Source organism: Daucus carota, chromosome 1 (genome assembly GCF_001625215.2).
Source record: "Daucus carota subsp. sativus chromosome 1, DH1 v3.0, whole genome shotgun sequence".
Classification (NCBI taxonomy): Eukaryota; Viridiplantae; Streptophyta; class Magnoliopsida; order Apiales; family Apiaceae; genus Daucus; species Daucus carota.
The window spans coordinates 8,918,390-8,931,219 of NC_030381.2; the positions used below are offsets into that span (position 1 = coordinate 8,918,390).

General features: G+C 38.6%; 1 non-coding gene across 1 annotated transcript; it reads left to right on the forward strand.

The window, feature by feature from the left end:
• The first annotated feature begins 7,269 nt into the window (after positions 1-7,269).
• On the forward strand, positions 7,270-7,376 carry LOC135150026 (small nucleolar RNA R71). Its single transcript, XR_010288380.1, has one exon. It is a non-coding gene; the product is annotated as a small nucleolar RNA R71 (small nucleolar RNA).
• The last annotated feature ends 5,454 nt before the right edge of the window (positions 7,377-12,830 follow it).

Consider the following 12,830-nt stretch of genomic DNA (forward strand, 5'->3'; position numbering starts at 1 on the left):
GGTGATTAATTGCTCGATCTAAGGTCAGAGCGCTTCGCAGTGTAAATGCGTTACGAACACCACAAGACTTCACACACCAATTATTCACTTTATTCTAGTGGTTTATTTAACCGTGCAATGGTTGAGATCCCTAAAGATTTATGCACTAGTACCCATGTAGCGAGCGTTGGGTCAACAATCCCCAAACCACGAAGGGCTTTAGGTTGTTAGGCCCAAAGTCCCCTCAGACTTAATTACTCGAGTACTAATGAGCTCAACCTAGTTAATTCTACCACTTATTTTTTTCAGTGAATTTATTTACTACTTTTTTTTTTTTTAGAAAGGTATATCTACTCCTCAGTTCCCCCAAACTTAAGATTTACAGACCTAAGCTGAAGGGTGTTCAATTCAATCCTAGAATTCATGGAATTTCGTCTAAATCCTATCTCAAGAACATATGTGAATTACAATTTCCAACACAAGCAATTTCTAAGTACTAACCTAGCATTGCAATTGAAATTACTAATCAAGAACTACGCACATAACTCATCATAGGCAATTAACTTGGCTTAACTTCATAATTCATGCAAATGCTCGTGATACTAGCTACGACAATTACTACTAAACATGTAAAAATAAAATTAAAAAAAAATATGAGAAAAAAAAACGTGAGAAATAAAAACAAAATAAAATAAAAAAAAACGTGAACTACATGAACTAACTACACATGCAATAAACTGCATAATAATATGCTCTTCCTTAGATTACCACCCCCAAACTTAAAATTTTCAATGTCCCCATTGAAAGTGATAAAAAGGCTAGAGCGCCCATATACCTACTCGGAGTCCGAGTCCTCCCCCTCCTCTGCTGGAGGTGAATCAGGTGGAGGATACTGCATCCCTGCTCCGAATACTGGCCACTGAACTGTGACCCCCTGTGCCTGGAAAGCACTACCTAGAGCCTGTGTCAAGTCAAAAGCAAACCTCTGGTGGATGTCGTGCATGGTGTCCATCCGTCTCGCTAGGCGGCGATAATGAACATCTCCCATCGGTTCGGAGCTCCTCTCCGTCTGAGAAGTACCAGCTCCAGAAGCTCTAGTCTGCTCCCTCCTCACAAATGCTGGACGTCCCCCTGGCACCTCATCATATATGTACCCGAGGCCTCGAGGGTGGGGAACTCCTCCATCCCACTCCGTCATCCGACTGATCGCCGAATGATCAATAGGTGTTCCCGGCAACTGTAGTTGCTCGTTGGCTGGCCAACGAACACCGCTTGATCGACAGAGCTTCGTAACAATTGTGCCATATGGAATGGCACCAGTGGTTCCTCCCCGTAAGAACCTCAGCATCCCCTGATGAATAACATGTCCCAGATCAATATACTTGCCTGAGACAATCCCAAAGAGCAGAATAGCTCTATCCACTGTCACCTCATGCCCATGTGAAGATGGCATGATGTTAGCACAGATGAAGGCATTCCACGCCTTCGCATACCGGTTCAAAGCGGCTGCAGGAAAAGAAACATGTGCCGGCAAAGGAGGTGCAGTCATCTTCCAATGCGTGTCCGGTACACACATGTCATACACCAACCGCTCAAGATCAATCGGATCATCATCAAACCGGCGTTTGGCACGCCCAATCCTCTCAACAACCCAATCTTCTTCATTACGGCGCTTGGCACGCCCCCCAATAACTCTACGGATCGCCTCCGCACTATAATCAACTCGGATTCCCCGCACCACCGTAAATCCATCGCGATTCTCCTTGGCATTAGCATAAAACTCTCGAATAATAGCCAAGGGAACCGCCTCCGGAGCCTCGCAAAAAGACTCCCAACCTCGTTCTTGAACCATGTTCAATAGCTCACCATCTTCCGCCGTGGGTAAGAATCCCCTCTCCTTAACTAACGACTTATTCATAAGCCGTTGAAATTCGGTTCGTGCTCCATCGGAGGTGAACTCAACCTCACCCATCGAGGAAGAATCGCTAGATGCAGGGGCTTGTGAGCTAGTTCCTTGTGATCTTCGGGCTCTTTTGGGTGCCATTGGTAGAGATTTAGAGTTGCAAGAGGTTTGTGTGTAGTGGGTTTGAGAGATTTGGAGGTAGTTGTGTGTATGGATGTGTATATATAATTAGGGTTTATAGAATTATAATGGGATTTGGAGATGGTTGTTGTGTTTATATAAGGATTGGAGAGCTGAGTTAGGGTTTTAGAGAATGTATTTCGGGCTAGGCATGCAAAATTAGGATTGTGGGCTTTTAAAAACGAAAAGAAAGTATTTTTGGGAGAAAATTCGCCAGTCCAGCAGTCAGTAGCGCGGCCGCGCTAAGTGTAGCGCGGGCGCGCTGTGCAACTTAGCGCGGGCGCGCTGGACACTAGCGCGGGCGCGCTAGTGTCTGACACCGGGGGCTGAATTTTTTCGATTTTTGTGTTTTTGAGGTTTACAATGGTACAATGTGGTTCCAATGCGTGGGTTGCCTCCCACGAAGCGCTTGTTTAACGTCGTTAGCTCGACGTGAAGTCCAGAATTAATCCGATTCCGACTGAAGTATCGTGGTTTGTACCTCACGATTCACATTTCCACCAAAATAAGGCTTCAACCTTTGACCATTGACCTTAAATGATTCATCCGGTGATTTTGCATAGATTTCTACCGCACCGTGGGAAAATACCGTCTTGACTGTAAATGGCCCTGACCAACGTGACTTGAGTTTCCCTGGAAACAGCTTCAGCCGAGAGTTATACAATAGAACCAATTGACCAACCACAAACGATTTCTGTATCAGCCGCTGATCATGCAATCTTTTCACCTTTTCTTTGTAGAGTTTGTTATTTTCATAAGCACGGAGGCGGAACTCCTCCAACTCGTTGAGTTGAATCATGCGTTTTTCTCCAGCTAACTGTAAGTCGAAATTCAACTTCTTTAGTGCCCAATAAGCTTTATGTTCCAACTCTACTGGTAAGTGACAAGCTTTCCCAAACACTAGCTGAAATGGAGAAGTACCCAACGGTGTTTTGTAAGCTGTTCGATAGGCCCAAGCAGCCTCATCTAATCGTAAGGACCAGTCCTTCCTAGAAGGGTTAACCACCTTCTCTAATATGCGTTTGATCTCTCTGTTAGACACTTCAGCTTGACCATTCGTTTGAGGATGATACGCAGTAGCAACCCGGTGATTGATATTATACCTCGACATCAAGGTTGTGAATTTCCGATTGCAAAAATGAGAGCCTTCATCACTGATAATGACTCTAGGGACTCCGAAACGGGTAAAGATTTGTTTTTGAAGAAATTGCAAGACCACCTTAGCATCATTTGTCGGTAAAGCTTTCACCTCCACCCATTTAGACACATAATCAACTGCTATTAGAATATACTGGTTGTTGCAAGACGAAACAAACGGTCCCATAAAGTCAATACCCCAAACATCAAATATTTCGACTTCCAAAAGCATTTTAAGAGGCATTTCATTCCTCCTAGAAATATTACCTGTACGTTGACAACGATCGCAACCCAACACGAACTGATGAGCATCTTTAAACAGAGTTGGCCAGTAAAAACCTGCTTGAAGTACCCTCTTTGCTGTTTTCTCTCCGCTATAATGGCCCCCATAACCAGTGGAATGGCACTCGCGCAAAACTCCCTCAACTTCATTATTGGGAATACATCGTCTGAGAATTTGATCGACTCCTTGTTTAAACAGAAAGGGTTCATCCCAAATATACCATTTCACATCGTGAAGGAATTTCTTGCGTTGAGCATAAGAGAATTCTGGAGGAATGACCTTACTCACCAGATAATTTACAATGTCAGCAAACCATGGCTCTTCAGCCTCAACTCCAAACAACTGTTCATCTGGGAAGAATTCATTAATTAGAGTGCTGTCGGTAAGTTGTTTGCTGTGATCTTCTAGTCGGGATAAATGATCTGCTACCTGATTTTCTGTGCCCTTCCGATCTTTAATTTCGACATCAAACTCTTGGAGTAATAGAACCCAGCGAATTAGTCTTGGTTTAGAATCCTTCTTTGAGATGAGATACCGAATGGCTGCATGATCAGTATATACCACTACCTTTGTTCCAAGAAGATAAGACCTGAACTTCTCAAAGCTAAAGACAATAGCTAGAAGTTCTTTTTCAGTAGTAGTGTAGTTCAATTGTGCATCATTTAATGTTTTGCTAGCATAATAGATAACATGAAACACATTACTTGTACGCTGGCCCAATACGGCTCCTACAGCATAATCACTGGCATCACACATTAATTCGAATGGTTTACTCCAATTAGGTGCAGTGATGATAGGTGCTGATGTCAATTTCTTTTTCAAAATTTCAAATGCTTCCAAGCACTTTTCATCAAATTTGAATGGAATGTCTTTCTCTAACAGATTGCAAAGAGGTTTGGAAATTTTTGAGAAGTCCTTGATGAACCTCCGATAGAAACCTGCATGACCAAGGAAGCTTCGGATGCCCTTAACCGAGAGTGGTGGGGGAAGATTTTTAATTGTTTCTACCTTTGCTTTATCAACTTCTAGTCCTTTGGCGGATACTTTATGTCCCAATATGATTCCTTCTTGCACCATGAAATGGCATTTTTCCCAATTGAGAATCAGATTAGTTTCCACACATCGCTTAAGAACCATTCTCAGATTCGTGAGGCATTCGTCATAAGATGTTCCAAATACAGAGAAGTCGTCCATGAATACCTCCACGTTGATGCCGATCATCTCTGAGAATATTGCCATCATGCACCTTTGAAAAGTGGCTGGTGCACCACATAAGCCAAAAGGTACTCTTCGAAATGCAAATGTACCATAAGGACATGTAAAGGTTGTCTTTTCTTGATCCTCCGGAGAAATAGCAATCTGATTATAGCCAGAATACCCATCTAACAGGCAATAGAACTCATGGCCAGCCAACCTATCAAGCATCTGATCAATGAATGGCAGAGGGAAGTGATCCTTTCTTGTAGCTTTATTCAGCTTTCTGTAGTCCATGCAAATCCTCCAACCAGTGACAGTTCTAGTTGAGATGAGTTCACCTTTTTCGTTGGCTACTACTGTCATGCCTCCTTTTTTAGGCACACATTGTACCAGACTCACCCATGAGCTGTCTGAAATTGGATATATGATACCTGCATCGAGCCATTTAAGAATTTCTTTCTTTACAACTTCCTTCATGATAGGATTTAACCTTCTCTGTTGTTCTACTGAAGGTTTGCTCCCTTCTTCAATGAGAATTTTGTGTTGACAAAATGATGGACTGATTCCCTTGATATCAGCTATAGTCCACCCAATTGCTGTTTTGAATTCCCTTAGCACCCTCAAAAGTTTTTCCTCTTCCTCACCTGACAAGTTAGCTGCAATAATAACAGGAAGAGTAGAACATTCACCAAGAAAAGCATACCTCAAGTGATCCGGTAGCGGTTTAAGTTCAAGTTTAGGTGCTTCGATCACTGATGGTTGTAGTGGTTTATGATCTTCCTTTTGTTCTTCCAAGCCAAGAGATTCGATAGGTGGTTCAAAATTCCTACGCCAAGGTGATGAGTTAAGGTGATGGATTTCTTCCAATTCTTCTTCACTGTCCAATTCCTCATCATTGGTAAGGATTGCTTCCAATGCATCATTCTGTAAAACCCGATGGCTATTAGCTTCTGCCGTAGTATCAAGTACATCCATACTGAAACAAGATTCCTCATCGGTTGGTAATTTCATTGCATTGAATACGTTGAACGAGACCGTTTGATCTTGTATTCTCATTGTAAGTTCTCCTTTTTGTACATCGATCAAGGTTTGTCCGGTGGCTAAGAAGGGTCTGCCCAAGATGATAGGAATTCTTTTGTCTTCTTCAAAATCAAGAATCACAAAGTCGGCTGGAAATATTAATTTATCAACCTTGACCAGCACATCTTCAATTATACCCCTCGGATATGTGATCGAACGATCAGCCAGCTGTAAAGACATGTTTGCCGGCTTGAGCTCTGGCAGGCCAAGTTGTGTGAAGATCGATAGAGGCATCAGATTGATGCTAGCTCCCAAATCGCACAGACACTTATCAAAAGAGAACTTCCCAATAGTGCAAGGAATAGTAAAGCTTCCCGGGTCTTTCAGCTTAGGTGGTAATTTTTGTTGAAGCACAACGCTACATTCCTCTGTTAGAGCTACTGTCTCTAACTCCTCAAGCTTTAGCTTTTTCGAAAGAATACCCTTCATGAACTTGGCATAGCTAGGCATTTGCTCGAGTGCTTCAGCAAACGGAATGTTGATGTGAAGCTTTTTGAAAACTTCAAGGAATTTACCAAATTGTTTATCCAGCTGCTGTTTTTTTAACCTCCTAGGAAACGGAGGTGGTGGATATAATGGCTTTGATACTGGAGCAGCAGTAGGAATAGCCTTGTCCATTTCAACAGTAGGTTTTATGCTATTTGTATTCGAAGGAAGTTCTGCTGGAATTTCTTGCGGTTCATCATCCCGATCTTGTACTAATGTTGAGGTAGGCCCTGTTGTAGTTTTTCCAGATCTCAGCGTAATGGATTGGACTTGCTCCTTAGGGTCCCTCTTACCTGGTACCTCTGTATCACTAGGGAGATTCCCCTGTGGTCTGCTTAATAGAGCGTTAGCCAACTGACCGACTTGTGTCTCCAAGGCTTTTAAAGTTACTGCTTGACTCTTGTACATGAGTCTTAGCTCTTCCATGTCAGACCTTTCGTTAGTTGTTTGCCCATGATTCTGAAATCCCGGAGGGTGATATGGCTGTTTAGTTGCATACTGTTGTGAAGCCCCAGCCTGACTGTACTGTTTAGGTCCCTGTTGAAATCCTTGTTGAGGCTGATTATAACCCTGATTATTACTCCAGCTGAAATTCGGATGATTTCGGTTGTTAGGATGGTAAGTAGCTGGAGCAGGCTGTTGACCTCTCTGAAAGTTGCTCACAAATTGTGCTGATTCACTAGAAATGGCACACTGATCGGTAGCATGAGTACCAGCACATAATTCGCAAATAGAGATTGGCTGTTGAATTCCTTGGTGAGCAAGAGAATCGACCTTCATCGTGAGAGCCTTAAGTTGAGCTGCTATAGCTGTAGACGTGTCAAGATCAAGAATTCCGGCTACCTTCCCTTGAGTAAGTCTTTGAGTAGGGTTCTGATATTCATTAGCAGCCATCATTTCAATAAGATCATAAGCTTCTTCATAACTCTTAGCCCATAATGCACCTCCAGAAGCAGCATCAAGCATAGGTCTGGATTGAGGTCCTAGACCATTATAGAAACTGTTTATTTGCATCCAATCCGGCATGCCATGATGGGGACACTTCCTTAGCATCTCCTTATATCGCTCCCAGGCTTCACAGAATGTTTCTCCTGATTGTTGAGAGAATTGAGATAGAGCATTTCGTAGTGCAGCAGTCTTTGCCATGGGGAAGAATTTAGTGAGAAATTTCTGAGCTAGATCTTCCCATGTAGTAATCGAACCAGGTGGTAAAGAATGTAACCATCCCTTAGCTTTATCTCTCAGTGAAAATGGGAAAAGCCTTAGCTTCACAGCTTCATCAGAGACGTCATTAAATTTGAAAGTGTCACAGATCTCTATAAAATTCCGTATATGCATATTGGGGTCTTCAGTAGGAGAACCCCTATACTGTACCGAGTTCTGGACCATTTGAATAGTTCCTGGTTTGATTTCAAAGGCTTTGGCTGCGATTGCAGGCCTGACAATGCTTGATTGGATATCATCGATTTTTGGCATAGAGAAATCCTTCAATGCCTTACTGTCTGGTTGTGCTTCAGGTTCTGTCATTGTTTCAGAATCAGAAGAAGAAGATGAAGATGAATCAATTGCTTTTCTTTTACGGGTTTGAGAACGTGTTTGCATAAACGCGACCCAAGTACCTGAAATAAAGAAAAGAAGAAAAGTGAGAAGAGATTAGAATCCTAGTCAGTGAATTTTAATGCACACTGATGACAAGTACGTAAACTAATTAACACCGAGTCCCCGGCAGCGGCGCCAAAAACTTGTTCGCAAAAATCTACACGCAAGCGCACGTGATCACAAGTAATATATTAAGTTCGATCCCACAGAGACTGGTGAATTAAGAATACGCACCTATGCAACAATGTATGATCAATTATCACTGCTAAGACAATTAACAAGGATGGTTTCTTTTATACTAATAACTAAAATTACTAATCAAATTCAGAATAGGAAAACACATGGGATTCTAACTTCATTATCGAATTCATCTAGAATTGAAATTACTGATTAACATGCGACTGTTGATCCTAATCAGACAACACGAAAGTAATACATGCCAACTCTCGTTGCACACGTATCATACCAATCAAAATCCGCAATTAAGACAGAAATCTCATAGACACCAACAAAGCTCAGACCCTATATCTCTATAGCGGTAGTGTAAGCAGAGAGGTTTAAATAGCAAGTCATCTATCGTGATTACACAGGGTGATAAAAATAGTTCAAGTCTACCACAAATTATGTTTCATTCACATAATCCTATGTTTACATGGCATAGTTCTAAATTCAATCATCCACTCTCGCTTCAGAAAGAATTAACAAAAAACTTAGAAGTTAGCTACACTCCTAAGAAGAATAAGCACGGCTCATGCAAAGAAATCAACGTACGTCACACAATCAAGTAATTAATATTCGATACTAGATTACATCGATAAATCCATTAGAATCCCATGAAGGCGGTTAGTTCATAATCGAACCAATCGACATCATGGGTTCTAATGAAAACATGATAGAATAAAGACAAGAATTAAATGGAATAAAAATGCTTGAATTAATAATAAAGATCACACGTTACAGATTTGATGTTCACGATCTCGCTCGAAACTGTCACTTCCTCGCGAAGAACGATCTAATACAAACTGATAATGTGCTTGAATGAATAATACTTAACTACGATATTGTTCTCTACTAAAACTACTTTTTTCCGAGGCTAGGGTTTTACACACGAGAAATAAAAATACATTGACCAAGTCAACCGGGCCTCGACCGCTGCGAAAATCCGCTAAAAAGCTGTAAAAATCGGCCCGGGGAACTTCTGCTGGGCGCGGCCGCGCTAAACTAGCGCAGGCGCGCTAGTTGTCCCAGTGGATAGCGCGGGCGCGCTGTCAAGTAGCGCGGGCGCGCTACTGTCTGTGATGGCAGCCCCGTTTCTTCATTTCTCGCTCGTTCTCACGTGCATGTCCTTCCTCGCTTCTAGTACCACTTCCGTAGGTGATCACGGTTGCATTTAGCATATGCAACAAGCCCTTTAAACCCCTAGATAGCTCTAGTGGACGAGTGTACTCTCGTGAGGGTTTGTAGAAGATATACCCACAAAATCCCAAGTCGCGGTGAATCAACAATTCTCTATTCTTGCAAATAATGCACCAAAACCAACCTAAAATGATAGAAAATCACTTCATCACCTCAACTCGTGACCTGCACAGAAAAACAATAAAAACACATCAAAAGACACTAAACACTTAAGTACAATCAACCAATTTAAGTGGAAATGAAGGCCTATAAGTGTGTATAAATACCACTTATCAGATACGTTCGTATGTTAAATACTATTTTGTGCCTTTGGACTAACTTGTTTTGCAGGAGTTTGCTTTTCGCATCTTAAAATTCTATTCAATGTAAATTTCAAGAATTTATGTACTTGTATGAATTTCATGAATTAATGGAAGTTCATTTTTGAGATTTTATTGCAGCATTGTATTGCACTTATCTCTAAAATGATCTCAAGAATTTATCTCTTTTCCAGAGTCAAGGAAATATATTTTTTAATTTTGAATATAATTCAAGCAAATATTTGCATTTATCCTCGAAAACGAAAATACTATCACTTACAAATTTAAAAACAAAATGCTTTAAGTGATAAAATAAATAGAAAAATGCAAAAATAGATCTCATTTCGATTTAATGCGACTCATTTCCAAAAACATTACACGAAATATACGAGCTTTCCAAGTTTATCAAATTCCACATTCAAAGATATACTATACACACTTGATAAAAATTTGGATTCAAAACTTCTGCTAGAACAGCAAATTGACTCAAATAAATTAAAAGAGCTACTCGACTTATGAGCTCAAAAAGTTTTTTTTTTAAAACGAAAAACATGGACTTAACACTCAAAAACCCGGAACCACCAATGCATATTCCATCCAAGGAAATATTAAGAATTGGAATCTATCAAAGAAATTACTTTAGTCCATTAACAAAAGGAAGAGTTATCTTTACTCCTTAAAACGTTATACCTTGACCAAAGTATTTAAAGAAACATCTACAAAATGGTCAACAATTAAGGGGAAGCAAATCAAAGAAATATAATTTCATCTACAAAAAGATGTAAACATATTTTTATGGGAAGAGACGTTTTTTTAAGGAACAATATTCTACGAAACAATCGTACCTATCTAAAAAGGGAAAGATTTTTTGTTTTTATCAACCAAAAGGGGAAGAGAGACGTGCAATATATCAAAATTTAAAAAAAAAAAATTCATTGCACGATCAAAAATTAAAATTTTCCATTTTCAAAAAATAAATTAAAATTAAAATTTTCCAAAGATAGAGAAAAGAAAATTTTGGTTCAATGTTTTAAAATTGTCCATGATCTAACCAATTTCTTTTCAGGATATAACTATTGGAATCACGAGGATTATTGAAATTGCGAAACCTATAAGTAAAATTTCTGAACCCTTTTATGTGCCTATGTGAAAATAATTTCATGCATACACTAAGGGGAAGCACACACTTGTAAAATTTAAATTTTAGGTTTGTTTGATAAATACAAAAAAAGGGGAAGATTGAAAGGATATCTTCGACATTAATTTATTTTAGTATCTATAAATAAACGTAAAATTTAAATCACCTAGTAATCCTCCCAATAGGACATTAATTTCCATGATTATCTTTAAGTGGAAAAGTTATTTCTATCAAGTTATTTGAAAAATCATTTTATATTTCTTCGTATCAAAATACCTATTTTTAATAAATATATTTTCACGCAATATTCATGATGAGGGATATCGCCACTCTACGATATTTCCCTATCTTCATATTGCAAAATTAAACTCGCATGAAGATCGAAAAAGGATTATCAAGATTTGATATTCTTTAGAACCCTCATGTAACATTATTTTTTTAAATCTCTTAATTAAAGAAATTTATTCCCTGATTTACCTATTCTTATTTTACGAGATAAATTATCTTTAATTATTCAAAAATAAATCTTTCATTCCAAAAATTGCTTTCTATCCAAAAGAAAGATTTAATCTATCAAAACATTAATATTTGGATGGTCAAATATTAATATTCATTTTTCTTGGTTCGTTAAATATTTTCTCCAAGGTCTCTCAATTTACTCATTTTTCGGAGAAAAATATTTTAATTCTTAGAATGCACTTTAAAAACATCAAAACCATGATTTATCATGAATCATACTATTCTAAGTATTTTGGTATCAAAAACTAGTCAAGGGTCTACTCGTTTTGACCAAATACTAATTTTCTAGGTTTCATTATATTTCCTTATTTATCGAAAAAAAATAATTTAAATGCTCAAAAATATTTCCATAAACTCCAAAATATTTTAGCCTTAAGAAAATATATTTTTAGTGTTTATCCAAGTCAAAATTCTAGCCAAAAACGTTTTACAAATCGTCAAAAGGATTTCCATATTTTATTCAAACCCGAAAAGCGGTTTTTATCGTTTTAAATCCGGATAAAATACTTCCATTTGCTAGAATGACTTGAAACTTTGGGGATATCATTTTTATGATGTGATGTATGTTAGGTAAAAGTTTCGTGATTTTTGGAGAATGTTTGTCGGGGTGTGTTTCCGAACGGTTGACCCGAGAAGCTTTGACTGAGCGTTTGACCTAGGAGACTTTGACCAAAAATTACCAAACTTCACAGATTTCCATTTTCTAATATTTAGAAAATTGTCATATTTTTTGTTGGATTTATTGGAGATGTTTAGAAATAAGCTATTTTTAATTAACGATACTTATTCGTTAATTAATAGTTAATTGGGTTGCATTGGGGTGTGTGCCTTATCCTCTTCCAAGCATTAAGTGCTGAGATAAGGTGTCACATGTTGGTTGTCAAGTTGCTAGGCTAGTGGACAAGAACAATGTAGTCATCCCTTACATCACCTACCATTTACATCATCCCTTACATCACCTTCCACTACCCACTACCCCAAGTTTTCCCTATAAATACCACCCCATCCCCATTCATTTTCTACACAAGCTAAAGAGCCAATTAGTTGCTGGGAATTTTCTACACAAGCTCAAAATTTTTCCGGCGAACTTTCCGATCGTTTTTGTAAGTGGTTATTATTTTAGCTTCGATCTGAGTCTTAACCGACCATTATATATACAAGAGCTCGTTATTATTCTCGATCTATTCATCTTAAAGCTCTTCATCTTCTATCTCTTATAAAAGAGATTTTTTATTTTGAATTAAATTCAAACACGAACTAACAAAGTCGTGTTATTCGAAATATAAATATATATATATAGACGAACTAAAGATTCGGTGTATATTTAAACGAACTAAGATTCGTTATATTTGAGTTATATACACAAACAAAGTTTATATCTTTCAAATATACTCAAATATATTTTGATACAAACGAACAACAATTTGTATCTTCTTACGAACTAAAGATTCGTAATAAATCTTGAAAACGAGATTAATATTTGACGACAGTCAAAATCAATTTTATTAAGCTTGATTCTATTCCCAACTATCATCGTATTGTTCCGTGGGAAGTAAATGTAAAAAGCTTACTTCAACTTTTTGACTTTACTTAGCACTAACATAGCCAACTAAC